The following is a 12735-nucleotide window of genomic DNA, read 5'->3' as shown; positions in this document are numbered from 1 at the left end:
AATCCAATGCGTTCCCGGATCCAAAACAACCGGGCCGACGCTCTCTCCAAACCGGCCACTCAACCATCAAGAATGTCACCAACCGTCTTTGGTAGATATCGGAATACGAAGAGCATCACGAGGCCGTCGGCATGGTAGGCAACATAGAGACCGAGACAACGTGGATGACCCCGATCATGAAATACAAACTCACGGGTGAATTGGGAGGGCCGCAATCCCTCGGCCAAAATAAAAAGGATCGCCACCAGATACTTGGTGTTCGAAGGGGAACGTACGGAAGATCCGTAATAAGACCACTCTTGAAGTGTGTCGGTCCACCCGACGCAGAATCGCATCGACAGAGATTCACGAAGGCATCTGTGGACACCACATGGGGGCAAGAACACTAGCCCACAAAGCTCTCCGAGCTGGCTACTCTCGGCCCACCATGCTTCAAGATTCCAGAACAAAGACCAAGAAATGCACAAACTGTCAGATGCATGCCCCGGTAATACACGCTCCCTCCAGGGACCTACAACCGGTGCTTAGTCCCCTTCCTTTCGCACAGTGGGGGATGGACATGCTAGGACCCTTCCCCACAGCCTCCGGAGGAAGGAAGTTCTTAATCGTCGCCGTTGATTACTTCACCAAATGGGTAGAAGCGTAGCGATGCCGGCGAAGACCCACGGTAATTTGTCAGAAAGGTAATTTGGGAAAATGTGATAACTCGCTTCGGGTTGCCCCAAGTTATGGTATTCGACCACGGCCGAGAATTTTGGAGCGACCTGATAATGAACTGGTTAGAAGAGCTTGGCATCAAGTTTGCGTACTCCTCCGTCCGCCACCCACGAGCAACGGGCGGAAGCGCCTAACAAAACAATCCTCAACGGATTGAAGAAAAAACGATTGAAGACCTTAAGGGAAGGTGGGCCGACGAGCTACCCGGCGTCCTGTGGTCCCTTCGGACCACGGAGAAAGAAGCAACGGGTTACACCCCCTTCCACTGGTCTACGGTTCCGGCGATCCTACCAATTGAAGCAACGGTGCCAACATTCGAACGGCTACCTTTAACCCAGGTGAAAACGAGGAGGGCACGAAAGCCTCCCTAGACCTGGTCGAAGAAAGCCGAGATACGACACGTCTCAACTTGGCAAAGTATATCAAAACCGGATGAGAAGAGCCAACAACCGAAGGGTCCACAAAAGGGATTTAAAAATAGGAGACCTAGTCCTAAGGAAGTCAGTTTGCCACCAACAAAGGAAACATTCACGGTAGGTCGACGGCCAATCGGGAGGGTCCCTACAAAGTGGTTGAAGAGATGAGGCCGGGTACATACCGGCTGACGGACATGGAGGGTGTGCCTTTGATGAGCCATTGGAATACCGACAACTTAAGAAAGTACTTTGTATAGCGGCGGAGGTGTCCAAGCCCATTGTGGACACCCCAACGCGTAATCATAACAAAGGAAGAATCACCCAAATTTTCCATCAAAGTACTTGTCCCCTCCATAAAGTTGCCACCGGTCAGTCACCCAAAGAAGAAACGTACACTCAGTGCAGTTGAGACGCAAGTCCGGCGGTCAACATGCCTACAGTTACGAACGCTATCGAGCCATAACCCCGATTACCTCGGCCCTAGCCGAGAGCGACGGGGACACAATGACCGATATGCGCTATCGAGCCGTAACCCCGATTACCTCGGCCAAAGCCGAGAGCGACGGGGACACAACGACCGATACGCTAGAAGAAACGTATACTCAGTGCAGTTGAGACGCAGGTCTGGCGGTCAATATGCCTACAGTTACGAATGCTATCGAGCCATAACCCCGATTACCTCGGCCCTAGCCGAGAGCGACGGGGACACAATGACCGATACGCGCTATCGAGCCGTTACCTCGATTACCTCGGCCAAAGCCGAGAGCGACGGGGACACAACGACCGATATGCTAGCAGGAACATAGACTCGGTGCAGCCGAGACGCAAATCAAGCAATACACTAAAGACGTTAGACACAGTTGAGATATGTATTCTAACTGCCTCAGCCATGCTGGCGGTAAAAACAAAGGCACTCAATTAATAACGCAAGAAAAGCAAAGGTTCGTGACCAAAGTCCCGGCCAAGCCGAGGACCGAAAAGACGAAACTTCATTGAAAATGATTGCAAGGAGAGTACAAACGACGGCCGTCCCCTTGGGAATAGCCTAAACTCTACCTACCAAAGCTTTACAAAAGCTACGAAACAAAAAAACAAAAGGTTACAGACTTGGGATTTGAAGCGCCAAAAGATGGCAGGGAGAGGAGGCTCAATAATATGCCCCCGAACAGCTAAAGCTATCCGAGATGCCGGGTGAGTCCGGTGACGACCGCCCGTCTCCCTATGCCTGTTGCTTCCCTTCATCAGCAGCAGCAGCATCTTCGGTGGCCGGCTCAGAAGAGGGCTCGACATTTTCAAGTACCTTTAGCCCGTCACCCTCCTTCACCCCTGCATCGCAGGCTGCCTTGGCCTCAGCTATCTGAGCCGCCTTCGCCGCCTCCGCATCCACTGCTTCCGCAGCATCAGCCATCTCATCCAGAAGCTGGTCAAATTTATCCCACGGGAAGGTGCCGTCGGGGATAAGTTTCTTAATTGCCTCCCTGGTCGCCTCCTCGGCCCGGTCCCGAAACTGGGCACACATTTTAGGGAGGAGATCATCTTGAAGCATCTCGATATCCTTCTCCTTTTGGGCAACGGCAGCCTGCGCGACCCTGAGCGCCTCCGCCTGGTTGTCGAACTGATCTTTCCACTGATCCCTCTTGGCAACCATGGCGTCATAAGCATCCTTATACCTGTTCCGCTCTTCCATCATCTTGGCGGTGGCGGCATCAGCTTCCTCAACTTTGGCTTTCTCGGCCCCTAGCAGCTTCTCAACTTCCTCCACGCGCTTCGTGGCAGAAGAGAGATCCAATTTAGCCTTCGCGGCTTCCCCCTTTGCGGCAGAGAGATCCAGTTTAAGCTTTGCGAGCAGTGGCGCAGCTTGGGCCATAGTTTTCTCCTGCTCCGTGATGTAGGAGCCGGCCTGTTGGGTCCACCTCCCCAGCCTCTTATACAGTTTCGCACCCTCTGCCACAAGCTCGGAGGCAGAAATCTTCTGAGCCGAGGAGTCAACGATGACATTTCCGTCACCCGCCCTCCCAATAGCCTTCTCAGGCTGCTTCCCTGATTGCCGTTCAGCAAGAACGGTGGTCGCCGAGGGAGGATCTACAAAAAATTTACACAGAGCATCCATATCACCTTGCATTGACACATCAGAAAGCCGGTCATCAGGGATGTCCAACGAACCGGCTAAATCCGAACCGCAAGTTAGATCCGTACCAGTTTGGACCCTCTTAAATGGAGGGCCGGTAGGCTTCTCCCCGGCAACGGTGGAAGCAGGTGGTGGCTCCTTTCTCTTCTTTGGGGAAGAAGGACCCTTAGCAACGGTCACCACCTTGTCAGTGATGTCGATAATCTCCACATGATCCTTCTGCACCACTGGGGTCGAGGAGGGAGTGGACACCGACGCCGCCAGCCTGGGCGCTCCTTTCTTTGTTCTCTTCGGCACGCCTCCGAGAACCCGTACTTGGGCCGCCGACAGATCCAACGACTTCAGCTGCTTCTCCATAAGGTCGTTAGGAGCCGGTCTACGATCACTTTTTTTCACCGTAGGATGTCACGAACGACCTTCCCGTCCTTATCAAGGCCTATCCTCTTTAAGGTACTGGGATGATTCGCCAAACCGGTCTGCAAGAAATCAAACAAAGAATTACATGAAAGAAATGAAACATAGCTCTAAAAACAGGAACATAACGAGCTAAGATGGGCCTCACACCGACCCCACTCACCCTGGCTGAGGGCCGGTATGAGGCCGACGTGGCTGCGGCTCATCCTGAAGAATAACCGAGTCGGGGGGCAGCCATCCCTTCTCGGCGTCAAACAATTTGCAGATCGCCCGCTTCTCATCCTCAGTAAGAAGGACCATCGAAGCATCCATCTTAGCCTTACCCCGGGATATACATTTATCGTACTCTTCCCGGCTCTCACACCGAAAGTGAACAGGGCTCTGGAAAGACCGAAGCAAAGGGTAATCCTCCGGCACTTGGACATACACCCACCGCCGTTGCCAGTCTTTGCAAGAAGTAAGCTTGTTCACGGAGACATAGCCGGGCTCCGTCTGTACGCTGTACCACCCCACTTTACCGGAAATTGACGGACGAAGACTGTGAAGTCGGCGGAATAAGTTGACTGTCGGGGTCTCCCCCCTAAAGAGACAAAGCCAGACAAAGCCAACTATCGTCCTCACGGCCAGCGGATGTAGTTGGGCCACCGCGACGTTCATAGCACTGATAATGGCCACGACGTATTTATTCAGAGGAAACCGCAGCCCATACTCCAGATGCCTGATGTACACGCCGGTGTGACCCGGTGGAGGGCAACAGACCGCCTGACCCTTCTTAGGAATAACGATCTTATACCCCTCACCAAATGAGAAATGGCCTCCGAAAAATGTCTCGCCGGAACAACTGGCGAACTTATGAGACCAACCACGTTCAAGACAAATCGTGCGGGGGCTCGCCATGATCCGGGACAGACAGCCTCCCACCATCGGAAGGGGTCCCCTCATCCTCATCAGCATCCTCACCCTCATCCTCCCGTCCCTCCGAGGTGGTGGATCGACTACGGGAGAAGGAGACCTAGGGCCCCCAAACCTTATCGGAATGGCGTCTAGTATCTCCTCCCCATCAAGACGCAACGGAGAACCCTCCGGCACAGAAGTGCTAGTCCGGCGTCGTGAGAAGACATAATAGCAATAATTGTTCAAAAAATAAAGAGAAGAAGTTTGTTTGTTTACCTTGAAGAAAAACACTCGCTAGGAATGACAAGCGAGAAAGTTAGAAGACAAAGAAACCTTCGAAAGTTTAGAGGAAAATTTTAGAGAATGAAATTGGTGGCCAATTTCACGGGATAATCGCCCTATTTATAGGGAAAAGCCCATGAAGAAGGACCAATCGAGAAGAACGAGCCCATGAAGCGTCAACCAATCAGCGTGCGGACACGTGTCGGACATGCAACCACGGGATGTCAATCGTTGCAACGCGATTAGACGTCAATCAATGCAACAGTGACCAAGCGTCTTCAACACGCCTATTCATATCTCCTTGCCTATTCACCTTCCTCAACAAATTCCCAAGCATCTGCTCTCCGCCGGCCACATAATCAACCAAGCTAGAAAGCGCCGGCAGGGGGCAATCAAAAACAACCGGCACTCTCAACCCTGGTCTCGGCCGGCGTCACTTTCTTTTCCACATCGGATGCCCTTTACGCATCCATGTGGAGGGGGGATATGGTACGGCCTAAGAAAGACCAGACCGAGGCAAAAGAAGCCGCCGCAGAAGAAGCCGATGCAGGAAATTTTTTACAAATTACTTGTGCAGAATATACGCTCAAACATACATCGGAGCCCATACCACGGCATAGACTACGCTGGGGGCAAATTGATGGGGCATATTCTGCACCGCTGACCAAGTCAACATGATTGAGCAAGGTCAAAGATATCCACAGCAAGTCAACGACTTGGACAATCTAGCCGATGCAGCTCATCGGCCCATCAGCCTGGGTCCCGGCATGGTAACCTGCCAGCCGGGACACATATCCGCGTACTCATATCCAAGACCCCTCGGCGGCGAGTCAACAGGATCCGCCGGCCAGCCATAGGCCTCTCGGCCGAGGGGTAGATCAGTCTTTCCACCTGCTAGCCACTTGGCCACTACGTGACAAAAGGTGAAAGCCTATAAATACTCCTCAACCTTCATTGAGGAAAGGATCCCAACTAATCCACAACTAAACCTAAATACACTATTCATCTGGTAATATCTTCCTTATCTCTCTACAATACACATTCAGCCAAGTAACAACTTATCTCTTAAGTTTACTGACTTGAGCGTCGGAGTGAGTACGCTTGGCACAAAGCCAAGCCCTCAGTTCGTTCATTGTTGCAGGAGTGGCCGTGAGGAACGATTGAGACCAAAGGAGAATCCAACTCAAGACGTCATTCAACAAGCCAAGGGTGGTAACTATACTTGATCTGGAATTACACCCGGAACACTTATAATAAATTTAATATTTAAAATTTTTATATTATTTCACATTACACATAAATTTATCTCATTATTATATGATAAAAAAACTGTATACTTTTTTTTTTCTAAAATAAATGTAGATGCAAATTTATTGACTTTTAATGATAAGAAGTTGCACAAAAAATGTTAATAGTAAAAATATTCCAAAAATAACATCATTAATTTCTCGGTAAAAAGAAAACTTTCATTAAAATACTCATTTCATGACTTTTTACAATTTTAATTTTTATTGCTCAAATTAAAATAAAGTGATTAGTAACCTACAAACTAAATTTTTATAAAGTCATGTTACTTAAGTTTAGATTACAGTATTAGTTTTATTTGAGTTATAGTATTAATTAGTCAAGATTGTTCTTGGAAACTACTGATGGAATTACTAAGGCTTTATATTAGTATCTTATTCGATTAACAGTTCATTTTTTTTTTGGAAGGGAAGAACATTAAATAAACATAGAAACAAGATAGTTCAATACATCACGGGGGCTCCCGCAAATGACTATCATAACAACAACAATAATAGCATATCATGACTTGTGTTCGTCTGGGAAGAATCTCTCTCTAAGAAACTAGAGAGCTAAACTCTGCAGGAGAGCTTCCTTTTCTTCCTACTGTAGCTAGTTATTAATTTTTATTCTCACCTAAATCCCTGTTTTCCTCTTCCCCAAATCTCAATCAGTTCTCTTTTTTGATCCATTGGGTCTTCATTTATCTGAAATCTTCTATCTTCTAGTTCATTATTACCCAGCTACTCTACTAAAGTTGGTAATCATTTGAATTAGGCGTCTTGGATTGGGGCTCGAAACCCTAATTTTTTCTATCTGCATTTCCTCTGCAATTGATTTTATTCTCTTTTTCGTTTACTCTTCCCAAATTATAATCATTATGGATAGTTTGTCTTAATTGGTAGTTCATTTATTAGAGTGGCTCGAGGATTTATTCGTGCGTTGGTTGGTTTGCTGAGCTTCGTTGATTTGAAACGTCAGGGTTTCGTTACAGTCTTCTACGAATTCCAATAGTTTCCTTCCTATTTAAACAGCTGGTATGGCTGTAGGAATTTCATCTTACTCATCACATTTCATTGATCTTCTTAACCACAAGAAAAAATCTCGTCACAAAGTCCAGAATCAAGAGCCCTTTACAAAAAATCAATTTCAATCAAAACAACCTACTACTAGAAAGATGGAGACTGATTATGACATGCATAACGTATCAAACTCTCACCAAAACTTCCATGAATCACACCCCTCTGCTGATTTTAACCCCATGAACCCTTTACATGCAAATTTGTGGAGATACCCTAGGCCTGGGGGGTGATCAACATTGACCCAGCTGAACTGGGGCAATCTAAAGCCTTTTGGAGCTGCTGTGTTTTGGGCTTCCTTGTGGATTATCGTCTTTTTGAGGCGGAGCTGATTAATGAAGTGATTAGAAAGAAGTGAACAACTAAGGGAATCATCACTGGGTTTAGGATGGGTGAGGTCTATGTCTTCCATTGTACTGAAGTTGAAGATATGGAAGATTTGCTGCAGCGAACTACTGCAACAATTGATGGGGCAGTTATGGTGTTCTCGAAATGGTTCCCTGATACTGTTCTGCGTACTGTCAGGTTTCCGTATGCTGAACTTTGGGTTCGTATCTTTGGACTCCCCTTTGAATACCTAACAATGCCAGTGGCCCATATTGCTGGTAAGCTCCTTAGCCATAATTATCAAGTTGAGTCATTCCATCTTGTACCAGATAATGATTACTTGAGGGTTAAGGTGCGTGTTCAGCTCAATGAGCCTCTGATGCCTGACTTCTTCCTGGCTATGGAAGGGGGCTATCTCTTATGGGTCCAGTTTCGGTATGAGGAAATTTTTAAATATTGTATCAAGTGTGGCAAAGTTGGGCATAAGGGGGCACAGTGTAGAGAGTCTATTATGGCTGTTGTTGCTGGTATAAATGGCATGCTTGATCGATCAGTGGAGAATGGTTTCCCAGTTTTTCAGACTAACAGTACACACACCATGTTCAATCTTGACTTACGTGCTACCCCCTCTACCACCAAGTTTATTTCCTCTAGAGTCAGACTCGGTCGTACTCGAAGTCTTAATAGAAGAAGGAGAAGGTGGGAGTCCCCAGAAAGAGCTGTGGACTTTGATTTGGGAATTATACCAGGTGGGCAGGTCTTACCTGGCATATCTTTCGCAGTCACAGCACAACCCTTTGCAGGACCTGTATTGGATCATAGTGGCATGGGAATGGGACATGCTGGGGGTGATGCTGGCAATCAAGGTATGTGGCAGGTTAATCCTGCGGAGGGTGCTGGTAATATGACTGCTAATAATTCTGGAGAGCAGAATGAGAGGAGGGATGCTGAGATGACAGATGTGCAGGTTTTGGGAGACACAAGGATTAATGGAAATGGTGCTGCTCCTCAGCCTCAGGATGTGGAGATGGGTTTGGTTAATCATCCACACCCAGGGGCATGAGGGTGGTTAGATGAAGGGGAACCAGAAAATGAAATTTTTCACAGTGCAGGTGAAGAACTGGAAGTTCAGGAGGATCTGAATATGCTGCAACAAAGGGTGTTGGCTCAAATTCAAGCAGAGGATCCTTATGTCATCTACCCAAATCATGACACTCTTTTTGGTGCTTTAGATCGTGACCAGAGACACCAGGCAGCTATTCTGAACAGAATTGAAGGGGACCTGGATTGGACTCACATGGAGGATGAGCATATGGGATACAACCAGACTTTTGACCCCCCTGCTGAGGGGTGGATCTCTGTGTACCACTATCCAGATGGGACTACTAGGCAGGTGGGTTAGAGTTCCAGACAAGGGGGACTAGGTTCAGGGCAGGCAACTGGGATTGATGAAGAGGCAGCTGGTCAGATGATAGTGGCTATGGAGGAGGAGACAAATGAATCTGATGGTGGGCAAAATGTCCAGATTGCTGTTGGGGTATCACAGGGAACTGAACCAGTTATGTCAGGAGACTCTCAGAATCAATGGCTTTCTGATCCAGTGTCAAGTGATCCTGATTTACCTTCTGAGAGTTGGCCTGAGGAAGAGATTATCGTGATTTCCTCAGATGATTCCACTGCGGTTAACACTACTCTACAGCTTGCCACAGGTGATGGGGATCCCAATGGTCAGTCTTTTCTGTGTTCTCAAGAAGCTACTGGGGATGACTTGAAGAATCAGAAATCCAAACCCTCTTTTTTCTCAGAGGGTATTGTCAGGTAAGGGCATGAGCTAGATGAGGGGTCCTCCAACCTGCTACCTCTGGAGAGGATTGTGCAAATGAAGACTGATAAGGAGATCAGAAGGCTGAAGGGCAAGATGCCATTGAAGAGTTCTGAAAACAATTTCTTTGATATACCGGAAGTGGGAGCAAGAGCAAGGTTGTTTGCTGAGTTACCAGTGGGTAACAATTCTGATAGTTGTTTGGGTTTAATTGATGTGTACCGGTTTTCTGATTCTAAGGATGATTACAAGGAGGATATTAGAGGTGCAAGGAAAAGAAAATGTTGTACAGATGCAGGGGAGTATATCATCCCTGAAGTGGCTAAGGAATCTGTTGAACAAGCTAAGGAGTACCTGAGACAGATGGCGAAGAGGTTTTGCGGGGAGGGGGTTCAGAAGACAGAGGCGACACCTAAACCAACATGGGGTTTTAGGGTCAACGTTGAAGATGTTGTGATGTTGGAATCCAGTGATTCGTCTCTCCCATCCGTGAATGGGGGAGGAACAGTTCCTGATGCTGATGGTTTTGCGGAGGTTGGGTCGTCACAACCTCCTCTTTCACCATGATGGGCCTAGTGTGGAATTTTAGGGGTCTTAATAACACGCTCGCCCCTACAATTCCCAAAATAAGAGCGTTATTAGGTAGTAAGTACTATGATTTTCTGTTTTTAATTGAAACAAAATGTAGTGCTAGTCGTATTTTCCCTATGTTTAGACCATTAGGTTTTGTGAAGTGTTTTGGTATTGATGCCGTGGGGGCTTCGGGTGGTCTATGGGTAGGATGGCGCAAGGAGTCGCATATGGAGTTGGTCATGGCATGTAATAATTTTATCATCCTCTTAGTGAAAAAATATAATGGTCTTTTATGGTACTTGGTCCTTGTCTATGGAGCCCCGTGTGTGAGTTCACGCGCCTCAGTTCTACGAGATATTGAGGATTGGAGTAAGTCTTGTAAATACCCTTTTCTTATGGTTGGCGATTTTAACCAAGTTGAATATAGGAGTGATAAGCTAAGTGGGAGTCAAAGATCTATAGAGGGGGCCGATGATTTCAACTTTTGGAAAATCAGAAATGAGCTAATGGATATTCCTTTCAAGGGACCACGGTTCACGTGGTGCAATAACATGAAGGGCGATAAAAGGGTTTATGAGCGCATTGATAAAGCTTATGGATCGAAGGATTGGTTTACTCTGTTCCCAAATACTGGTATCAAACATTATCCCATCCAAATATCGGATCATGCGCCAATTGAAGTGGACTTAAATCTTGTGGGAACTTTTGGAAGTAAACCGTTTAAGTTAGACGCTTGGGTTTTGGATCATGAGGCGTGTATGGAACGGATTCAGAGTGCGTGGAATATGGAGGATCTGGGGTCCCCGGTTTTCCGTGTTACCAGGAAGTTATGTAGAGTTAGGACGTGTGTAAAAAAGTGGACTTTAGATAAACGAGCTGAATGGCATAGAAAATGGGATGATTTTGATCAGAGGTTGGAACATGGCATGGTTCTAGCCACTACCGGTAGTGGGGAGGAGGAGTATTCAAGAGTAAATGAGGAAGTAACTGACTTTGCCAAAGCCACGGCGGTTTTCTGGAAACAGCGTGCCAAATTGAAGTGGATGGTTGATGGGGATACTTGTACTAAATATTTCTTCAACTGGGTCAAAGGACGTGCCGGAAGGAACTATATTCACGGGGTGAAAGGATCTGACGGGATTTGGCTTTATGATGAGGGTCAGGTTAAGGGGGAGTTCCAGAATGCATTTATGGATCTTTTCCTGGCTTCGGGCGAGGGTCATGTGTGGCGTGACCGATCTGCTTTCCTGCATACTCTCACGCATGTGGAGCGTAAGATTTCCCAGGACGAGACTGACCGCATCAATCGGCCGTTTACGGCTAAAGAAGTCCGGAGGGCGGTCTTCCAAATGGAGGCTCTTAAAGCACCGGGGCCGGATGGCATTCCGGCAGTTTTTTATCAACGATGTTGGTCCATGGTTAAAAGGGATTTCACGAAAGCTGTCCTTTCTATCCTGAACTCAGGAAGGCTCCTAAAGGAGGTAAATCGAACATTTATTACTCTTGTTCCTAAAAAAGAGAGCCCGGAAGGAGTGTCAGATTACCGACCTATCAGCCTGTGTAATGTCATGATGCGGGTTGTATCCAAATGCATTGCAAATAGGTTGGCAAAAGTAATGAACACTTTGGTCGGGGAGACGCAAAATGCGTTCCTCCTGGGGAGGAGCATTAGTGATAACATCCTGGTGGCTCATGAGGCAATCCATAAAATATCCAGCCATAAGCAGGGGAGGACAGGTGTAGGCGTGTTTAAAGCAGATATGAGCAAGGCTTACGACCGTATTCGATGGGATTTCTTAGAGGCGGTTTTGGAAAGATTCGGGTTCCCTCAACATTTGAGGATGTTGATCATGAACTGTGTAACATCGGTAAGTTATGAAATCCTTGTGAATGGAGTTCCACTTCCTCAGTTTCGGCCCCGGTGTGGTTTACGGCAAGGTGATCCTCTGTCACCTTATCTGTTTATACTGTGCATGGAGGTTCTAGCCAGTAACATTGATCACGCTCACGACCTGAATAAGATTCATGGAGTTCAACTTACTAGGGATACTCGGCCTATTACTCACCTATTTTTTGCGGATGACTCGGTTTTCTTCTTCAAGGATAAGGGAGACATTGTCCAGCATCTCATGAGTCTTATTCTCGATTATTGCGAGGCCTCAGGACAACAATTAAATCTAGATAAATCTGGAATTCTCTTCAGCCCTAATACTACTTTGATTAAGGCACAGAGGATGTTGAAGATCTTTAGGATCAGTAAGAATAAGGGCATTGGAAAGTATTTGGGGATTCCGGCAGAGTTTACAGATTCAAAAAAAGGTATTTTTAACGCTCTTATTGAACATGTCACCAAACGTATCTCTTCTTGAAACGGGATTTTTCTATCACCAGCGGGTCGCCTTACCTTAATTTCATCGTTTCTATCCAATCTCTCAAATTATGTTCTATCGGTTTTTAAAATTCCGGTAAGTGTGGCAAAAAAGATTAATTCTCTTTTGACACAATTTTGGTGGACGGGATGTAAGATGGGTAATAACATTCACTGGTGTAGCAAAAATTTTCTGAGTTTACCTAAGAGTGCGGGCGGGCTCAGAATCAGAAATGTCGAGTGCCTTAACCAGGCTTTGTTGGCCAAACATGGATGGAGGCTTGTCTCTGGGGAAAACTCATTATTTTGCAGGATTTTCAGGCAAAAGGTGTTTGGGTCTCAGGTTTTCCAGAACGACATGCATCCCATCGAGGTACTGGGAGTTCGTGGGGTATTCGTAGCATTTTACATGGGCTGTCTTTTATTCTAGA

The sequence above is a fragment of the Silene latifolia genome, chromosome 11 (assembly GCF_048544455.1).
Source record: "Silene latifolia isolate original U9 population chromosome 11, ASM4854445v1, whole genome shotgun sequence".
Classification (NCBI taxonomy): domain Eukaryota; kingdom Viridiplantae; phylum Streptophyta; class Magnoliopsida; order Caryophyllales; family Caryophyllaceae; genus Silene; species Silene latifolia.
The sequence above is the reverse complement of the archived record's forward strand: the minus strand, read 5'-3'. Positions refer to the sequence as shown.